We start from the raw sequence: 12300 nt of genomic DNA, 5'->3' as shown, positions 1-12300 counted from the left end.
TTACACAAGCCTTTAAAATGTAGATTGCTCCATTTTGGGGTTCTATTGTTCTACATACATTGACATTCCCACTAAATTGTAGTTTCTTCTTTTTTTTCTTTTTTATTACATCACATTTCTCACTTCATGTACTTTTTGGATATAAAAGATCTAAATATTGATGTAGTCTTTTTGGTAATAAAATGTTAAAATAGAATCATAGAATCATAGAATGGTTAGGGTTGGAAAGGACCTTCAAAGGTCATCTAGTCCAACCCCCCTGCAAGGAGCAGGGACATCCCCGACTAGATCAGGTTGCTCAGAGCCTCATCCAGACTGGCCTTGAACGTTTCCAGGGATGGGGCTTCCACCATCTCTCTGTTCCAGTGCTCTACAACCCTAATTGTAAAAGTTTTTTCCTAATATCCAATCCAAATCTACCTCCCTCTATTTTGAAGCCATTACCCCTTGTCCTATCACAACAGGCCCTACTGAACAGCCTCTCCCCATCTTTCTTGTAGGCCCCCTTGAGGTACTGGAAGACCGCTATCAGGTCTCCCCGGAGCCTCCTCTTCTCCAGGCTGAACAGGCCCAACTCTCTCAGCCTGTCCTCATAGGAGAGGTGCTCCAGCCCTTTTATCATCTTCATGGCCCTCCTCTGGACCTGCTCCAATTGGTCAATGTCCTTCTTATGTTGGGGGCTCCAGAACTGGACACAGTACTCCAGGTGGAGTCTCACCAGGGCAGAGTAGAGGGGGAGAATCGCCTCCCTCGACCTGCTGGCCACACTTCTCTTGATGCAACCCAGGATGCGGTTGGCCTTCCAGGCCGCAAGGGCGTATTGCCTGCTCCTGTTGAGCTTCTTGTCCACCAGCACTCCCAAGTCCTTCTCCTCAGGGCTGCTCTCAATCTATTCCCCGCCCAGCCTGTATTTGTGCCTGGGATTGCCACGACCCAGGTGCAGGACTTTGCACAGAATCTCGATCTGATTGTTATCATGATTATATCAAAATATGTACAAACTGTTAATTTTTTTTAACTGCTATTCTACTTATTTTGTTGATCTACATGGAGTCGTTTCTGTTAATATAATGGTTAACTTCCTTGTAATCCTGCATTGGCTGACAAATGGGCAAATATGAACAAAAATGATAATTTTTTTTTTTACTTGGAGTGGTGTCTGAATATAGTTATGTGAAGACAAATTATCTTCTTCGATAAATATATAACAGAAATTTAAAATCTGGATCTTTATCTTACTAAGTTTTCAGTGTGTCCATTCTGGAATAAATTGAGAATCAATTTCTTTTCACAGTTAATAATTTTGATATAATTTCAAAACTAAAAGCTTTTGAAATACCCTGAATTACATATTAGACTGCTTTGGTATCTAATGAAGTATTTTGCCTAGTCTATGCAGGTGCCTATCATGCTTACTCTGGAGAGTATTAGAGAGTACCTCTGCCCCTCTAGGAAATTTCTACCTCCCACCCTTCCTCCATTCCTTCCTCCCTTAAATGAGTGAAATATCAGAAAAATATTATAAGCTTTAATTCTTATTTAAAGAACAAAGATCTAAGAACATTTTACTCTTCTTAAGCATAATGATCCAGTTACCTCCATTTCAGAAAAACATTTGTTCAAAATTTCAGCTAAAAATTGCTGTTCAGAGATTGAAGAGAGAAGACCTAAGTTCCAAACATACCGATGGGATATGAAACAACCTTATTTTAGTGTTTCCTTTGTTTTGAAATAGATATCTAAGCTAAAGAGCTTCCAAAGGGTTGACCTTTGGAAAAGAGGCTAGTTGAGAAAACAACTGAACAACTGAGACCCTAAGGAGAAACAGAAACCCTGAGATCTCCACCACAAAAAAAAACCAAACCAAACCAAAACAAACAAAAAAAAAAAGCAGTAGGATTTCAACACACAGCTAATCATTGCCACTAGGAAGTATTGAAGCTACCACTTGTTACTCCACTAAACAGAAGAGTAGGAAATATAGTTTGCTTGCTTCATAAAGAACAGAAAGATTCAGAACCTTTCAGTTTCCAGCGGGATTTTTGTAGACATCCATAGAAGTCTTAAGTAACACATTGCCCATTGAGAATTTAATAGGCTTACAGTGTTCCTCAAGGCATGTTCCCTTTCCCATATTATTAAGCTCTTCAGGAGGGATGTTGCTTTACAATTCTAGCTGGCCGTAAACACACAGGCAATAAAACAGAAAAAGCTGGATCATATTTCTTCTAAATATAAGTGTATTTTCTTCTTTAAGGATTTTGCACTAACATTTACTAATAAATGCATTTATTTTCTGCAACAGCTCTTGACAATCAGGAAATATACATCCTTGTATTAGTAATATTAGCTAAATATAGATGCCCTTTTGGTCATTTTACCCCTTCCTTTCTCTCTTCTGTGATTTTTTTTTCTGTTCAATTTATTCTTGCTGCTTTACCCAGAACAAACTTTTATAACTTAAATGTTTTCTATCTGTTTCCACACGAAACTTCTCAAATATCTCTAAATAACTTTTTCTGCCCAATGGCTCTACCTTAATTCCCATCCATTCTAGATTAATCAGTTGTTGTCTGTACATTGCAAACCCAGAGAGCTGCATCCTTAGGTTTCTCCCAGCCCAGCATGGTGTGCTCTTGCACAACCTGCCTACCTGCACTTGGGAGACACATTCTGCTATTGAATTTCCTTGAATAGTTTCTGTCATTTGCTCAGAATGGTATGAAGTATTTAATTTTAGTCTCACTAATGAGTTATGTAAAACAGCACTTTCAAATCTCTCACCAATTATTGTGATGTTTTCTTTCCTGTGAACAATGAGAAAGCATTTGATTCTCCACTGAAAAGTGAGCAAATAAAGCCTAGTTTTGCCACCCAATAGAGTTTCTTCTGGTTTGGTTCACAAAGCATTTGCCACTTTGTTGGTGTCTGGTATCCATTTATGAACAGTTATATACTTTATTTTTTTGCAGGTTTATTTTCATATTTTCTACTTCCGCAGTTTGAAATCATGCAGACTTTTGTAATAATAAAGAAAACGCCTATGCACTCAATATATTGACTTGATCTATTTTAGTTTAGGATTTTAATAAAAAGTGTATCTCCCATTCATACCTTTAGAAACTGTACTTAATAATGTTAGGCACAAGGCTAGCTCATGAATGCTAGGAGAGATGTCCTCATCTGTAAGAGGTGGAATACTTCAGAATTCAGAAGTATTGACCCTCTCATAGAAGTATATGAGCCATCAGGAAGATATCTTGCATTTGAGCATAGAAAAAGTCTTGTCACCTGAGGGGCAGCTGGGGAACTAAATTAATAGTAACTGAAGAAACTGTTGCCTTAGAGAAAGGAGTGATTAATAATTGCATTTTTAAAACTAACTTCCCAAAAGATGGATAAGTAATCATATCATTTTACTGTGGTAAAAACCATGGAATATTAGTGAATTTACTGTTAATGGATACACTTGCATTTTCTTCTGTACCTGGTGTGTGGTAAACACCAGCACTGGCTGCAGGGAGAAAGGCAATTTTAAAGCTGGACTTTCTGTGAGTGGGTAGCATTGGTGTTCTTGATAAAAGTCATAGCTGCCAATTTGAACATTATGGCTTTTCTTCCTGCTGCGCCTAGCAGCAATTTGAACACCCCTGTCTGCAACAAACTGAGGCACTAGGCAGTGATTTTAGGCTAAGAGTAATATATTGATCTGTTATAACTAGGGTGATGCCCTGCTCTTGCCCCGGGGAATAACAATCTTCCAGAAGCAGTGACAGCACATGCACACTGTCTTAGCAGTGGCCTGGGAAGCATCGTCTCAGAATCAGCCCAGCTCTCTTTGCTTCGGCTATATTAGAATTTCTGAACACTGTGGTTAGTCAAGATAAGAAGTAAAACTAAAAGTTTACAAGGACTCTTGATGAGTTTTTTCAGCAGTACTGTAATTTTCTCTCTAATAGGCTTTCCTCTGATGGAAGCTAATGTTCTTCTCATTCATTTACTTCCAAAATGTCTATTTTCAAGTGTGCTGATTGGAGCTTTTGTATAAAGCACATCAGTGAGCTTTGATACTGCCTATTTGGTCTAAAATTAAGATTGTAGCCCTTGTAATTTTTTCATGGAGATTTGCACTCACTCTCTTCTGAGACCTAGATTTACAGTGCCTTAAGTAGATTTCATTTTGAGTCAAACTTTATTGAAACTTCATATGCAGAAAAAAAGGTGTCATTCATTGGTTTTGATTACAAATTTATATGAAAATGCAAATACTGTATTCATATTTGAAAGAGTAATGCTTTTAGTGCACCAACATAAATATTGGTATATTTCAGGGTCTAGATATATAAGAAAAGAGCTTGTGAATCAGTGATGCTTTTAAACAGAAAAAAAACCCCATATTCTTTCTATAAAGAGAACTTTTAAAAATACTTTTCAGTTATATATATAAAAGGAAGGGCAGCTGATGAAACTCAAGAAAATAAAAACAAGAAGTTAACTGGATTGGACTATTTATAATGAATTTTTAACTGAGCTATGCAGATATAGTTTCATTTAATTGCAGAAATACTTTCACTTAATCAATAGAAATCAGATGTTCCTCAGATTAAAAGAGCCTCATTTTGAAATTAGTTTTAAAGTGAACAGCAGTGCTGAACATTAATAATGGCATGACATAAGAAGGACACGATGTAAGAGGTGGGTTTCTATAATTTCAGTTGTGAAACTGAGTATATTAAAATATTAACAATATTTTTAACCATTGAATTATCATGCTTCATTCGCAAGCTTTATTCTGTTTACTGCCTTCTGTGTATCTCGGTCCTTGATTGTAGCTCCTAGAAACCACTTGTTTCATTTAAATTGAAAATCTTTCCACCACTAGATAGTTCATTTTTTTATGATAACTTTGAAATATTATTGCTTCATTCTAACTAAAGTACAACTAAGTGAATGTATATGGCTATAACATTTGCAGTTTCATGAAGTAATCTACTGTGCCTTATGCATAACTGCTCTAGAAAATATTCATTTTTCATTAGAGGAATTAAAAAAAAAAACAAAAAAAAATGAAATAATATTGAAGTGTAGTATACTAAGATGATCTTTCACATATTTTAGTCTTTGGAAAAAGAAATGGTTGCATAAATATGAAGGCTAGAAAGACTATTAAATATTGTCGCAGTTTAGCCCCGCTTGGGACCCAGCTACACGATCTCTCACTCACTCACCCCATCCTCCGAGGGAATAGGGAGAGAAAATGTAAGAAAAAAGGCTCGAGGTTTGAGATAATGACAGGGAGAGATCATGGAAGTTACTGTTATGGGCAAAACAGACTCGACTTGGGGAAGACCATTCATTTATTTATTATTAATAAAACCAAAGCAATATAATGAGGAAGAGAACCCTGATCCCTCCTTCTTCCCAGGCTTAACTTCATTTCAATTATCTCTGCCACCTTCCCCTCACTGAGTGGCACAGGGGCAATAGGGAATGGGCGTTACAGTCAGTTCATCACATGTCACTTTAAGCCACTGCTTCGTTGTCGGGGAAAGAACTCCTCACATTCCTCCCCTGGCCTGGTGTGGGGTCTCTCCCACGGGCGACAGTCCTTTGTGAACTACTGCAGCACGGGTTGTTTTTCCATGGGGTGCAATCCCTCAGGAATGGCTGCTCCAGTGCAGCCTCCATGGGCCACAGCCTCCTTCAGGCATCCGCTTGCCCCAGTATGGGGTCCTCCACAGGCTGCACGTGGATCTCTGCTCCTCCATGGACTTCTACAGGCTGCAGGGTGACAGCCTGCCTCACCATGGCCTTCATCATGGGCTGCAGGGGAATCTTGGCCAGGAGCAGCATTACTCCTCCCCCTCCTTCTTCACTGACCTTGATGTCTGCAGCCATTCCTCTCACAATAAATTCTTCACAGCAGGCAGGCAGACGCCTCTCCAGTTCTCTTCACATCTCCCCTCTTCACTTCTTGCGGCTGGGCAGGGCTGAGTTGGGTCCAGACAGCCACTCAGTCAGAGGCCAGAGGGTGAGGGCCGCAAGGCCCACAAGGCTTGCGCCTCCCCCTCTCTGCCCCCAGCTTCTGCTTCTTCACTTTATCTTCTTTTTTTTTTCATTATTTTTCCCCTTCCTTAATATGTTATCACAGAAGCATTACCACTGAACATTTTGTCACCAATTGGCTTGGCCCTAGCCAGCGGTGGGTCTGCCCTACACCCGGTCGAGTCCACCAGACAAAGGGGAAATTTCGGGCAGCTTCTTGCAGAAGTTGCCACTGTAGGCCCCCCCTCGCTAAACAAAACCAACACAAATATAAAAATTATTTGTTGCAATCAGTAACCCCAGATATTTATGTAAATGGCACTTTGTGGTATCGTAACAAGCTGACTGCTGCTTATCAAAGGCCAGGAATGTCCTTTGACTTTTACTAGATTATCATTATAACATGGTAGTGAAACTAGTGAAAGACTAGAAAGGGATGCAGTTAAGTCAAACAAGGAAGAGATGAGGGGTTTTTTTTGTCATTTGTTTGGTGTGTTGAATGGTTTTATTCTCCTCACATAAAAAAAAAAGCACTAGAAAATGCTGGAAATAAGGTACAGTTCCTTAAACTAAAGTTCATTAGCTTTTATATCAGTCTATAGGATAATCTTTACTCACTCCTTCCTCCTGTTTAATCTTCCATATTTTTTTTTATTTTATTGAAGTAAACCAAACAAGAATTCACTCTATTGAAGGACCATGGTGAACTAATCCTACTGATGATGTCTTTAATTTACTGAATTTCCTCTTTAATCAGGATATTCAATCAAGATGATAACTATTTTTTTTCATACTGAATTTTCTTGAATCGGCTGTCTTCCATTAGAACATGGTTTCTGCATTTATTTTCCTGAGAATTTCAACATATATCATAGCTTTGAGTAGCTAATCCTTCATTAGTGAATGCTACAGGGACTTCAGTATTTTCAGTAAATATCTCTTTTTGGGTATCACAAAGGGAAGAAGTACTTCTGTTGAAATCGCTGGCACCAGAAATACACAGCATCTATGTCAAATACTATGTCTATAATATGTTGTTGTTTATATCAAAGTAAAATAGAAGGTTATGCATCGAATCTGTGCAGTTAAAAGACTTTGCTTTGCACTTTTTTTAGTCTAAGTCTCATGTCTCCAGAATTTGTACAAAAATTTTCAATATGCACTTACAAGTTGGACTGATGCGTTGTTCCCAGTTGCATTGTTCATTCCTTAAATATTGTCCTCCTTCAGGGGTTTACATCTTACTTCAGATTATACAGATATATTTTTATCCTTTTCCTTCTTTACCTTTCTTCTAACAACAGTATTCAAGAGGTCAGTAAATGTTAGCATGGCTATGAAGTTAATTATTTATTTAAACATACCTAAATAAGAGGCACTGATGATGACAAAAACATGTAATTTTTTTAATGGCAATTTGGAATGAATTCCAAATTTTTTATTAAGAGGTTTTGTATGTATTTTGAGTCAAAGTAAATATATGTATTTGCAAGTAGAGGACCAGCTGTTCATCTGTTCTGACCAAAGATTGTTATATTGCTTATCTGTATATTAAGGCTTCTATCTTGATATGGTTAAAGTAGTATCTTTCAAAAAGCATTAATGTGAAGACATCAGAAACTGTAGAATACAGTTCTTTGATGATAGCTCAGTACAGAGACCTCACTGGTAAAAATATGTGAGGTATTTCTAACTTTATTTTGTTTTGCTTCTCTCTTCAGTAATTTCTTTTGTTGCACTTTTCCACTTTTTCTCCACCTTTCTCCACACTCCTTTTAGTGCTTGATATTTTCCCCATCCAAGAGCTGTAATCAAGTCATCTTTCAATCTTCTTTAACAAATAGATTGAAAGTGACATTAGGTTTGGGAATGATAAAATAAAAAGCCCAAAACACCAGTTGTCCAGAATTCCTTTTATTGACTTAATTCATGAAACTCCTCAGGCATGGATGTTCAGGTGAAAGAGCACTGTTCTCACTTTTCATATAAGATGCTGAACGCAAGAAATTATAGAGGAATGTCAAAGACATAAGTTGCATCAATGATGAAGGAAACATTCCTGCTCAAGACTGAATTCTTCCTAAAAGATGTTAGGCAGTTGGTAGAGATTTTATTTAATTCATTCTAGATAGACCTATGAAAGATGTGACTTGTGTTTTAGACTACAAGTCTAGTTTCTGCTTCAGTATCTTCATTTAAAATGATCCTCCTTGACCTGGTTAGGTAATTGGCTCCCAATTAACACTAAATGCACTGTTTTTTCCAAATTAACAAATAATAAAAAATATATTCTTTTGCCCTTTGCAAGGAGATGCCAGGGAGAAAAGAAGTTAAATACCTGTTTTGACATCCTTGAACCATGCGTGTTTTCCTTGATATATCTCTTATGCTGTGATTAACAATACTTCCTTATCCACTCTCAGGCTTTTCTCTATTCCTCTTCTAGCTACTTTTAGTCTTCCCTAACAGAAAGTTGCACTATCTCTTTTTTTTTTTTTTTTTTTTTTAAGCAAAGCAACACCCTTTTCCTAGTTTTGCTACAAATGAGCATAGCATTACCAAAAAGGCACCTTTTTCTTCTTGTTTCCCCAACTGGCCTTCATTGTCATTGTTTTGTATTATTTTGTTCATTTAGTCTTTCCCTGTTCTAACAGACCCTTCCAGTGCCATTTTTTTAACAAAAAGCTAAGAATTTATTGGTAATGTTGGCAGAGAAAATGGGGAGGACTGCATGGATTCAAGAGTACAAACCATGGCAGGAGCAACTCATTAATCTATTTGGCTCATGGAATTATGGTTTCTAGCTTTCCTTTTGGTAGAGCTGTTGGACGAACAGGTTTGTTGATTGGCCTTCTGCTGTTTGGTAATATGGGTGGGTTAGGAGCACCCATTCTTGTCAAATGTGCCCAATCAAAGGAAGACAAAAATAGGATAAACATAGATATATAATCCCACCTATGAGTACTGTCATGGTACAATATTGTCCTGAAGTATAACAGGACGGCTAAGTACTAAATTGAATACTAAGAAACAATTGACCAATCGATGTCACTTCTTGTTGCATATATTCTCTTATATATGCACTAATACCAGTCAATGGCCTTGTCCTGAGGAATGACCTTCTTGGCTTTTCCTGTTAGCAAGCCTTAACATCTGCGAGTTACAATATACTTTTACTGTAATTTGGTTACTATGCTGATGAAGGATAGCAAAAAAAAATCATGAAAGTTTATTTGAATGTCCTCTGACACTAAAGAGAAGTGAATAATACATCCTAAAAGATAGATCCAATTCATTTTGCCTTATTAGAACAACCATTTCCAGTGAACAGAGTGCTAAAAAGGAAATTGTGTTTTGACCCTTTTTTTTTTGCTAATGGTATTTTCTTGTATAGTATTTTTTGCATCAGCTGTTCTGGCATGTAATAGAGACAGAGTGTGATATTTGGATCTCCTGGTAAATATTGTTCCATATAGTCACAGTTGCTCTATATAGATAGACTGTGTTGGTAAGGAAATTATTAGAGTCTCACATATGTATCTATTGATTGGTTTAGAATGAATTAGCTATGTTTACCTGACAGTTTACAATTCTGAGTTTCAATACCATTTCAAAGGTATACATCTTTTTGTAAAGTATAATTTATTGTTTTATGAATATCTTTTTTTAATTCAGTTGATTCAAGGGACTAACAAAATGTGGAATCAATACATACTACTACTTCAGAATAGATTTTTTATGAAGGTAATATTATTGCTACAGCAAATTATTGAGAAATGCTTCTGATGTAATCTGTAAGTATGTGTTAGTAAGGTGGTTTAAATCAGAGTGCCAAAGTATAGGATACATAAAAAGTGTATTTGCCACATAATATTTCAGAAGGAAATGGAAGTAAATTCTTAGCTGCTATAATTCTGCTGTATCTTTGGTATTGCACAATTTAAAATAGTTAATTCTCCAAAATAAATAGGCAGCGCATAACTGTTGAGGTATGCAGGCAGATTAGTAAACCCTTACCTAGGGTCACCATAACAGAACATGGAAAACTACTGGACATAACATGAGAAGTTGCTGATCTTACGAAATAACTGAGTGAGTGGCTGGCAAAAGTGACAGATAGCAGCATGAGCAATGACTGGATTCCACAGATGTTTAAGGAGGAATTTTGTGAGAGACAGGAAAATGTCACAGACAATTAATGGGGGGGAACTGAGGACTTTTCATGCATTATTTTCTTGCAAGGCCAACAGAGCCTGAGTAATCACTTATAGTAATCACTGAGTAATTACTTATAGTAATCCCACATAAAACCAAGATTATCTAGGTAACCAGAAATACTGGATTATCTGGTATGAGAAATACTGAATTTGTTTATGGAGGCAACAAAACTGCGGCCAATGGGGACAAACGCTTAGTAAGTGTTGTTTATCTGGGAGCAGAAAAGGGTTAAGAAAGGTAGGGATGAAGATGGACAGAAGTAAAATATGGGAAAATGTAGAGAAAAGGTGATAAAAGGGCTGTCTGAGTCGAAGTAGGCTGTGACTCATCGCACTTGTTCAGCTGAGCCCTATATCTGATCACTGCAGTCTCTTTTCTTCACTATTCTTATGTTACCACCTTGTCTAGTGGGCAGGGAGGGGTTAAGCTGTCCTAGCCAGCAATTAGAATGATACCCAGATCTGAAATGACTCGGAGTCTGAGCCAGCAAGTTGTCAAGAGGACCAGGGTCTGGGTATGGATATCAGACAAAGCTTAAAACCTGTGCTAATATTTGAGGGATTGTGCTGGTTTTGTGTAGCAGGGAGTCTACAGTGGTATCTTCTGTGAGAAGCTGCTAGAAGTTTCCCCTCTGTCCAGTGGACCTGGCCAGGTCTAGGGTGGATCTGCCACTGGCCATGGCCAAGCTCCTTGGTGACAATAATGCCTCTGTGATTACGTATTTAAGAAGGGGAAAAGTGTGAGAGAAATGAAGAGAGGAGATATGAAGAGAATCTGAGAGGCATCTCCCTGATCTTGATTGTGAAGAATTTATTATGAGAGGCACGGCTGCAGATGCCAAGGTCACTGAAGAAGGAGGGGGAGGAGTAAAGTTGTTCCTGGCAAGATTTTCCTGCTGCCTGTGATGAAGACCGTGGTGAGGCAGGCTGTCCCCTTGCAGCCTGTAGAGGTCCACGGAGGAGCAGAGATCCACCTGCAGCCCGTGGAGGACCCTACATCAGGGCAGGTGGATGCCCGAAGGAGGCTGTGGCCCGTGGAGGGCCCGTGCCTGGGCAGCCGGTTCCTGAGGGACTGCACACCATGGAAAAACGACCCACGCTGCAGCAGTTCATGAAGGACTGTAGCCCGTGGGTGGGACCCCACAACGGGGCAGGGGAGGAACGTGAGGAGTTCTTCCCCTAAGGAGGAAGGAGTGGTGGAAAATGACATGTGATGAACTGACCATAACCCCCATTCTCTATTCCTCTACCCTGTGCCGCTTGGGGTGAGGGGAAAGAGGTAGAGATAATAGAAATGGAGATAAGCCTGGGAAGAGGGAGAGGTGGGGGGGAAGTTATTTTTTGTTGTCTTTATCATTATCTTGCTTTGATTTTAAAAATAATAGAGAAATTGTTTTTCCCAAGTTGAGTCTGTTTTGCCTGTAACAGTAACTTGAATGATCTCTCCCTGACATTATGTCAAATCTTGAGATTTTTGTTATATTTTCTCTCCTCCATTCTCTTGGAGGGTGGGGGGAGTGAGTGAAAAACTGCATAGCTCGGTCCCAAACAGGGCTAAACTACAACTGGGATCCATTAATGTGGGTTTATTTGTGCATTTAGGAAGTGGAGGAGTTTGTATGTTTGCTGGTGAACTTCATTACTGATTGGTCAGAGAGGAGGAGAAATTTGAGCCATCATTGCTGTTCAGGCTCACGAGTGCTGTTTGCGTTTATGTGGTGCAAGGAAAGACACTGCTCTCCATGTTGATTCATGTGGTCACTATGTCTGTAGAGTGTGTGTATGTGCATGCACGCATGATTTTATGTGCACCTACTGAGAGTACATTCAGCTTCACTACTGGCTAGATCTATAAACAGGAAAGGGAACAACCTCCCTTAATAACAACGACTGAAAAACAGATGTTCAGTGACTCTTCAGTGTCGCCTGGGACTATGGTTCCAGTTCTCATCCTCTGTTTTCTACAGAGATGAGTTTACTCACTCCCACATATTTCACTCCCACATATTTCTACCATGTATTCACCAAAACAAATAAA

At 38.5% G+C, this 12300-nt stretch overlaps 1 protein-coding gene across 1 annotated transcript in view; it reads left to right on the top strand.

The window, feature by feature from the left end:
- EYS (EGF-like photoreceptor maintenance factor) overlaps positions 1 to 12300 on the top strand; it is an 827426-nt gene that overhangs the window by 45431 nt on the left and 769695 nt on the right. The gene's annotated exons all lie outside the window — the stretch shown is intronic.

The sequence above is a fragment of the Chlamydotis macqueenii genome, chromosome 3 (genome assembly GCF_036417535.1).
Source record: "Chlamydotis macqueenii isolate bChlMac1 chromosome 3, bChlMac1.mat, whole genome shotgun sequence".
Taxonomy (NCBI): domain Eukaryota; kingdom Metazoa; phylum Chordata; class Aves; order Otidiformes; family Otididae; genus Chlamydotis; species Chlamydotis macqueenii.
This window is presented reverse-complemented; position numbering and strand designations above follow the sequence as displayed.